This window comes from Mastigoproctus giganteus, chromosome 2, assembly GCF_048544385.1.
Source record: "Mastigoproctus giganteus isolate SK-2022 chromosome 2, ASM4854438v1, whole genome shotgun sequence".
NCBI lineage: Eukaryota > Metazoa > Arthropoda > Arachnida > Uropygi > Thelyphonidae > Mastigoproctus > Mastigoproctus giganteus.
In genome coordinates this window covers 252907564-252923116 of record NC_143576.1, presented here as the reverse complement: position 1 = coordinate 252923116, position 15553 = coordinate 252907564, and positions in this window count along the sequence as shown.

The window sequence follows — 15553 nt, the reverse complement described above, 5'->3', positions numbered from 1 at the left end:
CAAGCCAGCAGCTTTCCGACCCACCTCAATAGCATCAGCAAATATTCTTGCAACTTTTCTATTTAAGTGTATCCCATCCCTGTAGAAGCAGTCTCTCCTGTTAGCAAGCACAGACCACACTGAAAAGAATTCTACCCTATGAGCCTTGCACAATCTCTCCAGGGCCAAATTGATTGACAAGGCTCTCATCTCATCTCATCACATTGTGACTGGGCAGAATTGCAGACACTTTCAAATTTAACTTCAACTCGCAATTTTTTTTCAGCATTGACCTGTATCTGCCCTACGTCGTCAACTTTTACCCGTTGCAGACATACCCTGGTCCTGTTCCACTTATGTCTCCCTGACAATAGTCACCAACAATAACTAGTTCCTGTGGGACCAGCACATTCTGCCTTCGAAATTGCCGCTGTGTTGCCTAGTGCACAGGAGTGAGCTCTGGTGTTGAGTTAGGCAGCTGACCTTGGTGGGGTCCCTCATTAATTTCTTCAAGGGCATATACCCTATACCTCAAACTCCCATAGATGCCCATCAGAACGCTGAGTTGGCAGCTAATTTCTTCAGTCTCTGCACCTAGCACACAACAAAGACATCCTCCTTGGCTAGATCATGTCCTGTTCTAGAGGTCTGCAAACATTTCACATTATTTCGCACATTTTTTTAGACTGTGATGCGTTGTAGAATTGCCCCCTTCGGTTCTCCCGCAAGCCACAGTACTACTGCTACTTTGTGCTTGCTGCATTGCTACTCTAGTCTGGGCCATGATTCCATTTATGTATAATTTAATTAACCATGAAATTTAATAAGATTAATAAAATTTACTGATTAATTGATAATACTATACAAATCTAACAGATTTCTAAAACAGTGCTACATATTTCGCTATACGGTTTTACATTAAACCTTACGTTATGAAGTTCAGGATTTATGTTACGCTATTCCGTATCGTATAACAATAGTTGGAAGTTACAAATGGTAAGATCTGACACTAAGTATTAACTTTCAAAATCACTATCTAAATTCAAAAAAGCCAAGGAGCTTGACTAGGACTATAAAGCTATTTTGAAAATAATTTAGTACAACAATTAAGTCAATAAAATGATTAAATATATACAAAAACTTAGTAAACTTAGCATTCGCAGGAGCTGCAAAAATCTTGGCCAACATGGTAATAATAAACTATTTTAAAATAATAAATGAAAACTATTCACTAATTTTAGTAATTTTTTTCCTATAGCATGCGAAAACTTGTATTTTTATTTCAGCTTGTTTTGACATGCAGCAAAGGAGCTTCACCACTGCAATTGAACCTCTTTTGATATTTTCTGGAATATAATATGTAGTCACTTAAATAGTTATTAAATATCACAGAAAATAAACAAATTATCTCTTAAATACTCTTAATAGTTAAGTACATCATTAATGGTTTGTATTACACAGGCATAATTTTGTTTTGGTCCTCCTCTCCTACACAAAAATCTAACAGGAATTTTGTTTAGGGGTAGAGGTGCCTTATAAGATGCCAATAATGGAGTTTTGCAGATAGGCTGTGGGAATTGTATTTGTGTGTGTGTTATTTGGCCACTGTGCTTGTTTGTTGGTTGAAAAACCCGAGTTTCTACAATATAAAACCAGGCAACTCTTCACCCTGCCATGGTGTAAAAAAATCCGATAAAAATTCTGTCTCAAGAGGATTCCAGACTAGGCCTTTTCCGCTTGTTAAAAAAAGGTCATCCTAGCCACTGTCAGCCACATGGGCATTCACTGTAACAACTGTCATCTTTTTTTACTTATACTAAATGGAGCAGAACAGTTCAATGCATATCTGTACTTAAGTGTTTAAGTCTGGTTCATAGATCTGTTGCAAAAATATAATTTGAAAATGATTTTTTGGCAATTTTTGACCAAATTTCAACAATGATTGATTAAAATTTTAACCTTAAATGTAACCATGTAGGGTTATATTATTAATTCAAACTAATTATTCATATGTAATGAACTTATATATGTTGTGTAATTGTGTGTACAGTTATAAATGAAGAGCAGACTGAAAATTATTACTTTTATTCAAAAATGTATTTAACATTTACAACATTCAACTTTCAAAATTTTAAAACTTTTGGCAGTAGATATAAAAAACTGTTGGACATAATCTGAAAAAAGAAAATGGACTTAAACATTATGTAATTTTTGTGTGTCTTATAAACAGTCTTTTTTTTTTTTTTAAATAATGATATGAATAAAGTCAGGCATTTTAAATTGTAGTTAACATTAAAGAATATGCTTTAATGTTCAAAAGCTGAACAATTATTTGCAAAAAATAGGTCACAAGACATCCAGACATTGTCTAAAACACACCTGTGTAAAAATTTAATAACCTGACTGTGGCAAACAGGTAACTCCAAATATCCACTACTAAAAAAAAATTTAATTAAAATAATAATAATTATATATGCACACACAAAATACTATAAAGTTAGGTGACATATATTTAGAAGAATAAAAATATTGTGTGTGCCTAGTGCACCTAGTGGAAGTTAAGTGAAACTTCTTCAGAATCTTTTCAAAATAGCTTAGATCTCTCCTTTGTACTCATTGGAGGTGGTTTTGGTGGTCGCATTGCACGTATACATGCTCTCTACACCTTACAACACTCACTATTTGTCTTCAGCATGTTGAATGACAAATTTTTTTTCATCAAAATTTTTTATGAAATATGGTAGAGAATGAATGATGAAAGAAATATTTTGGTTTTTAAATTTTTAAAATCGGGCTGCTAGAAGCCGAGATATAGCAATTTAAAACATAAATGCAACATCTGTGCAAGTTACACCATGGCCACGTAGGGGTAGTGATTGCATTGTGTGTCGCTGCTATGTATGATGCTGCATCGATCGTGCCTGGTACAGGGTGGTACAATGGCTGGGAGGGCGATGAATCATTTTGTGTTGCATTTTCATGGCAATTTTTGTCAATCCACAGATGCAAGTTACTCCCATGTGAAAACTGCCCGGAGCATGCCTAAAGAAGTTTCACTTCAATAATACATAAATGCAGTAGACAGGAAATAAAATGAGAAATAAGACTTTAACAGGGCAATGGCATGTTATATTGACACATGGTACCTAGCTACACTTATATTAGCTGATATTTATTACTATAAACATATATAAGTGGATTTCAAGATTTCTCATAATGCCACTGTTTAAAATAGAATATAAATGTTAAGCATGTTAGTTAAACTCTTAGTTGTTTGGTATGTTGGGGAAACTTGCTTGCCAGTAGTTCAGTTTTAGGTTTTATGTGAGGAAATACATTAAGTCTCCATGATATTCAAAATTTAAATGTATTGTTTCATAAAGTAAAAGGCACAGATCCCACTATAGCAACATAATTCTAAAATTGACATACTGGGCACATTTCTATACTTGCATTAATGACTCAGTAATCAATGATAACTCAGTACTGCTGCTCTAATTCCAAGGATGACCTACAGAATACCAAGAGGATATTCCAGAAATGTAACCAGTATGGCAATTTTAGAACTGTATTGCTATGTAATGAGATTTGTACCATCTATTTTATGAAACAACAGACTAAAATTTGAATGCAGGCCAATTTATTATTATATCTATAAAAGTGAGCTTGAAAATTAATCATTTTGTGTCGCATTTTCATGGCAATTTTTGTCAATCCACAGATTCCACGAAAGATTCTTTCCACGACACATCAGTTCATTTTACCACTCGTGGAATTCTTGATGTTTCTTTTTTATTTATTTTTAATTAAGGCATCTTTCTTAGATGCAGAAGAGAATCACTAGCATTCATAATATGACTGTTTCATTTCAACATACATATTTGTATAAGAAACATCAACAATTAGGTTATTGTATTTATAAAAGGCCTCACTGTCATAAATCAGAGGACAAACAGATATTAATAAAACATATCAGTGAAATCATTCTGTGCAAATTAAACAGCTCATTAATTGAAATGACTAACAAATGCAACTATGGTTGTGCTACATACCTTAATAATTTCATACATAAAATTTTTAACCTAGGCACATTATTAACATTTATCATTACCATTACCTTTCAATTTTCTTTACTGCACCAATATACAAATGGTAAAGACAGATAAGTATAAACAAATTCATATTTGACTCAGTTTATAAAACCTTACAAGATAATTAACTAAATAAATAAATAAATGCAAGATATGGATGGAGAAAGAAAAAAAACAAAAACACTAACGCTAAATATAACTTTATACATATAAAAATATAATTATCACCATGCACTTATTTTGGCAATTCAAGTTTAAGAAGTAAATACACAAATTTACAAAAGAATTATTAGAAACAGTCAAGTACAAAATTGTTTCTTTACAAATTCTAGCTGCTTACCTTATGAACAACATTCTTGTTGTTACAATATTTTATACACATTAAACAACAAGGAAGCTTGAAATGATATACACGTTAAGAAGAATAAACAAAAAGTAAGCAAAATCAACAAAGGTATGAAAGTTCAATTTATAATAAATAGTAATATTTATGAATAAACAGTATTTGGATATGTTCTTTCTCAAACTTCCACACAACAAAAGGGGAATTTAAGACAAGCTACACTTAACTACTGTATTCCAATTCCAATTAATATAATATTTGTATATGTCACAGATATGTTTTTTTTTTTTGTTTTTTTTTAATTATTTTATGTTTTTTTAGTTTGGTTTTTGGTTTGGTTTTGGCTTTTATGGTGCATGAGCGACTAAGGCCATGATGCAAAAGTCCACTCTTCTTTTATGCAGATAATTGCTAATCTCAAATAATGATCAAAATTAGCAGAAGGGATAACTATTCAAAGATACAGACAGAAGAGAATAAAAACAACTAAACATTATTTTTGATATCAATGGTTCAACACTGACCTCTTGAAAGCAGAAAATAAAAACTGCCTCCATCAGGCAATTCAAATAAAGAAATTAGCAGCAGCACTATTTCAGCACTGAAAAGTCACTTATGGTATTACTATTCATTGAAACATTAGCATTATAGTATTTAGTATTAGTAATGGCCACATGGTGCAAGAAAGCCTATGGGTTATGCTGCACCAGCCTAAAAAAAAAAAAAAACCCTGAATAAAAAAATGATAAAAAAAAAAAAAATAAATAAATAAATAATAATAATTAATAAAAGAAAAGGAAATTAAACTTATCATCCTATGTGCTTCCCTCACCCAAAGGTACTATCCAGATGACCTTTGAATTTCCTCAAACTGTCAGCCTCTACCAACCCATGTAGGCAACCTATTCCAGTAATTTACAACTCGCTGGCTAAAATGAAACTTCCTGCAGTCCAATCTAAACATTTCTTCCCGTAACTTGAATTTATGTCCCCTAGTTCTAGCATCATTTATAATCTTGAAAATTTCGTCCTCATTCATTTTACTGATGCCTCTCAGAGCCTTAAACACCTCAATCAAATCTCCTCTAAGGTGTCTAGTTTCCAAACTCTGCAACCCACATATTCGAAGTCTTTCTTCATAAGGACGCCCTTTTGCCGATCTCACCAGGCGAGTTACCCGTCTTTGCACCCTTTCAAGAAGCTCGATGTCTTTCTTTAGGTGCAGTCTCCATACTTGAACACAGTATTCTAAGTCTGGTCTAACAAAAGCCTTATATAATGGGATTATCACGTCCCTATCTCTACTTGCAAAAGTTCGATAGATCATCGATAGGACACCATGGGCCTTCCTTGCAACCTGTTTACAATGCTCAGAGAATTTCATGTCTGATTGTATCGTAACACCCAAGTCCCTTTCCTCCAATACTGGGTTTAGTTGAACTCCACCAAGTGAATAAGTTATTTTGGGATTACTGTTTCCCAGGTGTAATACCTTACACTTTGTTGGATTAAAGCATAGCTGCCATTTTTCTGACCATTCCTGAAGTCTATCTAGGTCTCTCTGAAGAAGCTCATCTTGACAGTGATCATTAACTACTCTACCAATTTTAACATCATCTGCAAATTTAGACATCACGCCCTCTATTCCTTCATCGATGTCGTTTATGAAAATTAAAAACAACAGTGGTCCTAATACTGATCCTCGGGGAACCTTACTTCTTACATCAACCCAATCTGAGGAATAGCCATTTATCACAACCCTCCGCCTCCTGCCCTGAAGCCATCCTGCTCTCCATCTAAGGATTTTCCCAGTGATTCCAACCCGTTCCAGCTTATAAGCAACCGCTCATGTGGGACTGAGTCAAAAGCTTTGCTGAAATCTAAATAAACAATGTGAAATTATTCCCTAAATCCAGCTTGTGAGTGACCCTTTTAAAATAGCAAACCAGATTTGTTAAACATGATTTTCCCTTTATAAAACCATGCTGAGTATCCTTGAGAATTTCAATTCGATCCAAATGATCCTGAATTCCACCCTTGATCATTGCCTCCATGATTTTCCCTACACTGAAGTCAGACTGACAGGTCGATAATTTCCCACTTCACTCTTAGAGCCACCCTTATAAAGAAACAAATGTATAAAAACAAAGAAAAAAAAAAAAGGTTTTCTTTTTACATGGCAACACCATTAGTTTAGATTTTAAGGCATACTAAGTAACAATAATGGCCTCCGTAGCCAAGTGGTCAGGAATGGGAGTGCAATAGCACACGCTCTTTAAACTGGGGTTCAAGCCCTGACTACTAAATACAGTTGATCTGCCAATTATTGGCAGATCAACTATATTTAGTAGTCAGGATAAAATGTATACCCACACTGGACCAGGTAGCAGATTATGGTCCATTTCCCTCAACATGAATTGTTGATAATGGCGGCAGTTTACCCTTTACTTCTTTTTTTAAGTAACAATAGATGTGGCTGAATATTACATTGTTGCAAAATAAATTGCCAAAACACTTGCAGGCAAACATTTGTAGTGATAGTCTTATTTAGATAATCTTCAAATTAAAAAATTTTGGCAATTTTTTTTAGGAAAAATGACAGCAGCACCCACTTTACCAGAGGTGTGGTAGTAACCACACCTCTTGCTTGCTATTCATTTGGAAAGGTCTGAGTTTGATTCCTGCCACAGACTGGAGGAACTTCTTATGGTCTTTGTAATTCTGTAAGGCTTTGTAAAGTCCTTGTGAGGATGGATTAATTAGTCTCACTGCAAGTAATTACAATCACTGCCCTTCCACAACACAGGTAAGAGGCCTGTGTTTGAATTCTATCAAAGATGAGAGGAAACTTGACTTAGTTGCTTTGGAGCAAAAATAAAGTGTAGTGTTTATTGCCTTGGTTTAATCTGAGTTTTCACTCCAAAAAAAAAAAAGGCAGACCTGCAACTGCATGAAGAGGTGTGTGTGTGTGTGTGTGTGTGTGTGTGTCAGCGCGTGCTATATACAGATACATATTTATATATAATATATATACGTATATAATTCCTGTGCAAATTTCTGCCTGTCTGGTTAGCTGAGGGATGGGACAAAGGCCCATACACAGAAATCATGACGGGTAATCTTCAAAGCTTAATCAAGATTTAAAAATCCATTTATGATCAGTTCAAAATTAACTGGTTTTTACATTTTGCAATAGCTGACAATAACAGCTTCAATGATCTTAATTGAATGAATACAATAAATGTTGAAACTGTTTAAGTCATACTATAAGTAGAAAGAACACGGGAAAAAGAGCTCTGGTGTGTTAATACATTGTTTAAACGTGAGTTTCAATGAGAGAATTTCAAAACTAACAAACAACAGGATGGAAAGGAAAACTATTTTAGATCTGTTTAGAGGAGAATTTACTAACAACCAACTCATATAAGGACAAAACATCAAACTTCACAGAATACTTCTATGGCAATATCTTGATACACTACCCTCAAAGTATCTGCATGCCCACTTTCATGATTTAGGCCAACACTGATTCATGCTACTGGCCTGCTCCATCCAAAGTTAACTGCTGATGATGTTATCACAAAATGGAAGCATGATGGTACTAACTGCAATGCACAGGAAGACCACAGAAGCTTACTCCCTGTGACCAGAGGGTACAGAAGGGTAGCACAACAATCTTGCCAGACATCTCTGCAAAACATCAATTGGAGTTTTAGGCATTAAATGAAGTTGAGGTCTTCACTAAAACACTATGTATAGTGCTCCACAGCCTGAATTTCATGAGAGAGAGAGTGGCAATGCATACGAAAAATATGACCAATCTTAATTAGCAGTCCTGCCTTGCATGGTGCAATGAACAAGATGCAAGGTCTACAGAGTGGTGGAAATTGGTTTTATGGAGTGATGAATCTTGCGATACTCTATTCTGATCATGCAGGTGTGGATGATGCTAGGAAAATACGCTGCAGGAGTGCAGTGCAGCAAAAATGAAGTTCAGAGATGACAGGGTGAAAGTATTGAGCTGTTTCTCATGGTACAGTCTCGGAATTTTGGTGGTTGTGTGAGGAACCATGAATTCTAATATTTAACATTTTGAATAATTCGGTTTGTTCCAACAAGGTAATGTCCTGTACTATATCACCAGTGCCATTTGGGAATGGTTCATGGACATGAATGTACAAAAGTTGGAATGGCTGGTGCAATGTCCCAATTGGAACACATATAGGATGAAATGGAATGTTAGGTGAGGATCAGACCAACACACTTCACACTGGCAGCTCAACAGTCTGCAGCTCTGCAGGAAAAATGGAGAACTGTACTCACTGCAGATATGGACACAGTTTCACATTAATATCAGTGCCGCTCACTTCAATAGCATGCCAGTAATCCTTTGGCTGCTGTAACACACTCTGCCCTCCTGGGTAGACAATTCCAACAATGGACAATGGATATTTTTTTAGGATAGTGTATCTGATTAATGTTTAGACTTGGAAAAAATAATTTGGTTGTTTTTTTGGTGAAATATTTCACATAGTCACAAGAACAACAATAATCTAAATTTTTTTCTGGTCCAACTCTCACTTGCAGACTTGGGTAATATCGCAAATTTAATTAAGAAATAAAACTTTGTGACCTTCATATATTCTGACTATAGAAAAATTAAAAAATTAATACAAATGGCAAAGGTGTAAAACTTCAAAGTGAAACTATTCAGTATCATTATACCCTTTTTTATTAGTAGATTTCATATAAAATGAATTAAATAACACCACATGTTATTTAGCATTAACATTAGTTGAGGCATATGATGCAAGAAAGCAAGCTTATACAGCATCAGCCAAAAAAAAAAAAACCCTTCCCATTCCACCCATCCGGTCACTCCAAATATTTGTCTAGTTCATTTCATTTATTTAATTTTAATTTACATTTGGGGAAAGAAATTGATGGAGCTGACAGACAGACAGAGCACTTGCAATATAATGTCACAACAATCTATAAAAAATCAAATCACACTTAAATTTCACCTGGAAACTATTTCTTACATCTGCAGATGTAAGAGTTTTCAAGTGAGACACCCTACAACCACCATCTGAGACAGACTTGCTTAGAAATGTTAAAAAAATACAGAAAAGGGTCCTCTTCAGCAATGAGATTCAAACCCAGATCTTTTCTCAAATGGGTAGCAAGTGATACAATAGTAATTAACAGTGGCAATTTACACTATTGAAATCACTGAAATAATGTGATTATTGCACAAAGAATGAAAAGTTAATTTTACAGATCATTTATCCCCTTCTGCAGATAAATGACTAAACCAAATAATATGCACAGGGACAAAGCAAAAAAAAAAAAAAGAAAAAAAAAGACAAATAACACAACTAAAAATAAAGAAAATTCAAAGTAAGAATAATTATGAAGGGAGAATGTGTAGAAGTGGGCTCTTAGTAATGATAGAGATTTGTTAAGATTACTTCTGTAATTCAGCTTATGAAGTTTTACTACACTGAACTACACTGAAGTTTTAAAACTCACTATTTTAGGAAAGGAAACTTCCAGTATTTTGCCTAGTATTAAGTATATTGCATTCAACCTAACTTTTGCAAACAGATCTTATACTTGGCTTTGTCCTTTAAGATACAATATGTAACAAATTCAGTGACAAGAGGATTTATAAATATTTGTAAAGTATTTACCCAACAAATAATAAACATAATGCCAGCTGACAGCTTATAATATGAAAATATAAGCATTAGTACCTATTAACTTATGATAGATTACGTATCAATAGTTATTTAGGGTGGCTATAATTACAAACGGCTCACAGAAAGAGGGATTTGGTATTGACACGTGAAAATGTGTAGTAAAACTTGTAAACTAACAATATGGAGAATAGATAAAATTTATCCTCCTGATTAACACTTACATTTACATATCTTCTGTATCAGACAGAGCCAAATAATTTATAACAGAATTAAAATAAGAAGAAAAAATTGGGTTTTTTTTTTGGAGTTTCATGCTTCATTCTAATTACCATACAATAGAAGCAAATCTTAGAGGATAATTTGGAAAAATATAAAATCAGAGTAAAAGCTGCAGTATAAATTTCTTTACATCTGAAAAAAAAACTATAAAAACACATCTTAGGCCTTTATAAGAGAAACATCACAGTAGCCTCATAGTAAACATATGCAATGAATATGACAGGGGTGGGCAACCCGCGGCCTTAAGGCCACATGCAGCCTTCTAAGATCTTATGTGCGGCCTTTGTCACACAAAGATGAAATAAAATCATTAAATAATCCTACTACTTTTAAACTAATATTTTTTAAAATTAAATATTCAAAACGTTTTAATAATAAAAAGCTTTATATTTTTTTTCACAATATAGAAACATTATTCAGATAATTAAAAAAGGAAAATACAAATTTTTTGATCTAAAAAGTAAAATATATCATGTTTAACTTTTTCTATTTATTTAAAAATCATTTTTATGTACCACAAATGATAAAAAATGAAAGCTATTTAATAAAAGAAAAATTCTAATCCTCTGTTAAGTTTGTTAAAATAAAAAAAATATTTTAACAGAGTTAATAATTTGACGAAAATAGTTTTTTATTTTAAAATTTAAATTGTTACATCGTGATTTTTTATCTGTTGCTTTGATGTGCATATTTGTAACTGTGAATATTTTGACAACCGTATGTATTCTTGTCTTGAATTTTGTAATTCTGTAATTTCTTATGTTTGATTTCACAACTGCTTAATTTTTAGATTGCCCATCATGTCCAAAAAAGTTAAAAGGAAGTTGAATGAAGAAAACAGAACATTTAAAGAAGATTGGGAGATGCAGTATTTTCTTATTTCTGTGAAAGACAAAATAGTTTGTGTTTGATATGTAATACAGCACTAACAACATTAAAAAAATACAATGCAAATCAACATTATCTATCTCACAAGGACCATAAATATGTAAAATTAGAAGGAGAAGCTTGTAAATTTGCACTTCAAAAAATGAAGAAAGAAAAACAGAACCAGGAAAAGGCTTTTGGTGCTTTTATTAAGCAAGGAACTTCTGCAACCAATGTTACATACAAAATAGCGCATGTACTTGGAAAAAAAGGCAAACCATTTAGTGACATCGAAATGATAAAAGAATGTATTGTTGAAGCAGTAGGATGTTTAGATCCGGAAAAAGTTGACAAATGCAAACAATTATCTCTCTCAAGAAAAACTATAACTAATAGGCAATTAGCTGAATTAGCTCAGAATGTAGGAGAACAACTTCAGGTAATAATTCACTCTAAAGATGTATATTTTTCAATAGCATTAGATGAAACCACTGATAGAAATGACTCTGCTCAAATATTATATTTTATTCGTGCTATAACTGAAGATTTTCATTGTTACGAGGAACTGTTGGCTTTGGGTACGCTCAATGGAAGGACTCGTGGAATTGATATTTTTAACAACTTTAAAGAAATGTGTCTTGAGAGAGGACTAAACCTTGGTAACCTGGTGAGTGTATGCACGGACGGTGCACCTTCTATGAGAGGAAAGCAAGAAGGATTCGTTTCATTGTTAAAAAAAGAAAAGCCCAATTTAAAAAAAGTTAATTTCATTCCACTGTATATTACACCAACAAAACCTTTGTGCTAAATCCTCCACATTGAGCAATACTTTGGACAAAATTATTGCAATTGTTAAATTTATTTGAGTAAATGCTTTAAGACATAGCCAATTTCGAAGCATGCTTATATTGGATGATGAGACATATAATGTCAACTTGCCATATTATTGTAAAGTGCGCTGGTTATCAAAAGGACAAATTTTAGTAAAAGTTTTGGCTTTGCGAGAGCAAATTAAAAAATTTTACAAGGTACAACAAGAATGTGATTTATTAGATGAAGAATTTTGTAGAAATGCTGCATTTTTGTGTGATATTATAGAAAAGCAAAATGAATTAAATGTTTATTTGCGGGGAAAAACAAGACATATATATGACATGTGGCAAAAAATTCAGGTATTTCGAAAAAAATTAATTTTTTACAAAAAACTCTTTTCTCTAAATCAGAAATATCTGGGAAACATTTCCCTCATTTAAAAAATATGTTAAAGGAGCAGAAATATGTTGTATGTGACACTTTCAAAGACTACATAACCATACTGGACACGCTAATTGAAGAATACAATGATAGATTTTCTGATTTCGAAGAAGAACATACTTTAGAAATGAAATTGGCGTATGAGCCACATTTAGTTGATATCCTGACAGCACCCACAGAACTACAGATGCAATTAATTGAATTAGGAGAAGATAATATGATAAAGACTTTTTTTGATACAAAAAAGATCCTATTGAAATATGGAAAAATGCAGTTGAATACCCACGTTTACGTCAACATGCTCGTCGACTGCTGTTTTGCTTTGCAACTACGTATTGTTGCGAATCAACTTTTTCATACCTTACACAAATTAAAAGTCATTTAAGGACTCAGATATCTGATATTCATTAAGAAGACCAACTCAAGTTGCGTACAACTAAGATGGAGCCTAATATCCAGTTGTTATCTAATAAAAAATAAACCCAAAAATCTCATTAGTTAATTATCAAAAAAGATGTTTCGGCTGAAACCAATGCATTCTGATGAGTTCAGCTCATTCAAAATGTGCAATCAAAGTGGTTTCAGCCGAGACATCTTTTTTGGTAAACAACTCAACCACCAAAGCATCAAATCTTCAACTCATAACTCATATTAAATTATTTTTTACAATAGTACAGTTTTTTCTAATTATTCTTGTATAATACACAGAGAGAGAATGTTAAATAATTGCTATAAATTTTCATTTGAATAACAATTTAGAAAATAATTTATTATCTTTATAATTATATTTTTTTAAATTTTGTGTTCATATAAAATGTAGGTGGATGTATTATGATGAGAATATTGTACATATGTAGGTTTAATTGAAATTTATTTGCCTTTTCTATAGTTATATGTAATAAAGTTATATGTTATATGTATAGTTATATGTAATAAAATTTAACACTGATAATTAAGTATCTTTTACTTCATAAGTAGTGGTTCGAAGGATCGGTGCGGCCTTTCCACTATTTGTGAAAATGAATATGGCCTTTTATTCAAAAAAGGTTGCCCACCCCTGGAATATGATATATATAATGCACACATAGACAGAATGGGAGTATGGGGAGAATTATGCTACTAACTGAAGCATGCATATTTAAAAAGAATACATCCAAATGATGAAAAAATCAAGATAAAACTCAGCACAATATTGACTCATGACTTTGATCTTTATGGATCTCACCAATTTCAATGCTGGTTTACAATGAGGTCGCAGCTTTGCCTTCAAATGTATTTATACTGACATTTTTATCCCTTTTTTTTTTTAAATTACTCTTCAATGGTTTCTTATAATGTCCAGCAATTAGAATAAATGATTGAACTCTGAATTATCATGAGAAGTTCTTTTTTCGATTTCAATTCTTTCATCTACATCAATGCTGCTTCCTCCTTATTGTCAGGTTGTAGATAACAGTGTATACATATTTCAACGTAATATTTGTCTTTCTAGTAAACAATTATAATAGCAGCCCTTGCCCCTGTGTTGTAATGATGAAGTTGTTTTTTATCAGGTCTTTCTTGTATTAGGTATGCCTCATACCATGCCTAATATCAAAATAATCACTGATATATATAATCTGTTGGAAGGCAACTTCATTAGAACAGTAATTCTTGCATTTTTAAAGAACTTCTCAGTAGGAAAACCAAGCAGAATCTGTGTTTATCCATAATAACACTTGACAGTTCAATTCTGAACTAAAAATTCATTCATTCTGTCTGCTTCTGTTCTTTGTAACAACCTACACTTACATGTATTATTAGAAGATTAGAGCCTAAAGAAATGTAAGTACGAGGTATCATATCTTCTGCCTTGCCATAAGCTGTAATAAAGTACTAGAGATTCAAAACATTTCACATTCTCAGATTCTCATAAAAGAAATCGCACAACTTGGTAGTATGCTGGAAATACAGGTTACCAGATACACATGTAAAAAAATTATCATTACTGCAAATAACAAATCCGAAGTGTAATGATCATAATTTGTGAATGTAACCTCCCGCTGCTAGCATGGCATCTGACGGACACCATTTTTTTTTTTTTTTTTTCCTGTTAATTTTTTAAATATGGAAATAAAATAAAATCTTCCAGTATATCTCTCCCACCAATATTCTCTAAATCATTATACAGTCTTTTCTGTTTGCAATATACGAGAAATAAATTTTTCGTCTGGCATTTAACAGATGCTGGGTGAGTGATATTGTCTATATATTTTGTAGTCCACTCCACTTCTCGCATGGCATCTGTGAGATGCCAGCAAGTTGTCGAGAAAGCTTTGTTTTCTCCTTTGATTTTGCTGTTACTGCAATCAGGAAACTTCTTTTTTTTTTTTTTTTTTTGCAAATTTTATTCTTAATTCTGAATTTTGCCCCTTTCCCTTCAAAAACTGACAACTAGAATACACAAACTGCCAGATATTTTTTGAATGTTTCTTGTATTAGATGATACAGTTAATTACTCATCCCCTTGGGAAGGGGATGAGTTCTTGAAAAGAGAACCTGTTGCACTCAGCACATCTGAATAAATTAAGCATGATATGTAGCATAAACATGTATATTTCAAGAATGGCATTTGAATGAATATAGCAGGAATCAGTGAAAAAATGTCTGAACACATAAAAAAAGATGAACTATTACCAGCCTACTGCAAGCTCTCAAAAGAAGAGCAGAAGAACTTTTTGTTTAGTTCAACAGCAGGTGAAATGCCCAATATATGTTCCGAAATAAAGCACTGTTTCTTTTTGTAAAATTAAAAAGAACAGGTTGACAAGATACAAGCATGAAATATATGACAAATTCATTTGTTTGGAACACAATAACTACCATAATTATGACTCTGAGGCTAAAAATACTGTTGGCAGGCTGTTTAAACTGTTGATTGTAGCAAGGTACTTTTCTTCTGCGACCAACTTTTTAAACCATCCCACCCCACCCAGTCTGTAATTTAGTCCTTGGTTTCTGTTCCTAAGGTATATCCTACATTTAGTGATGTTAAACTT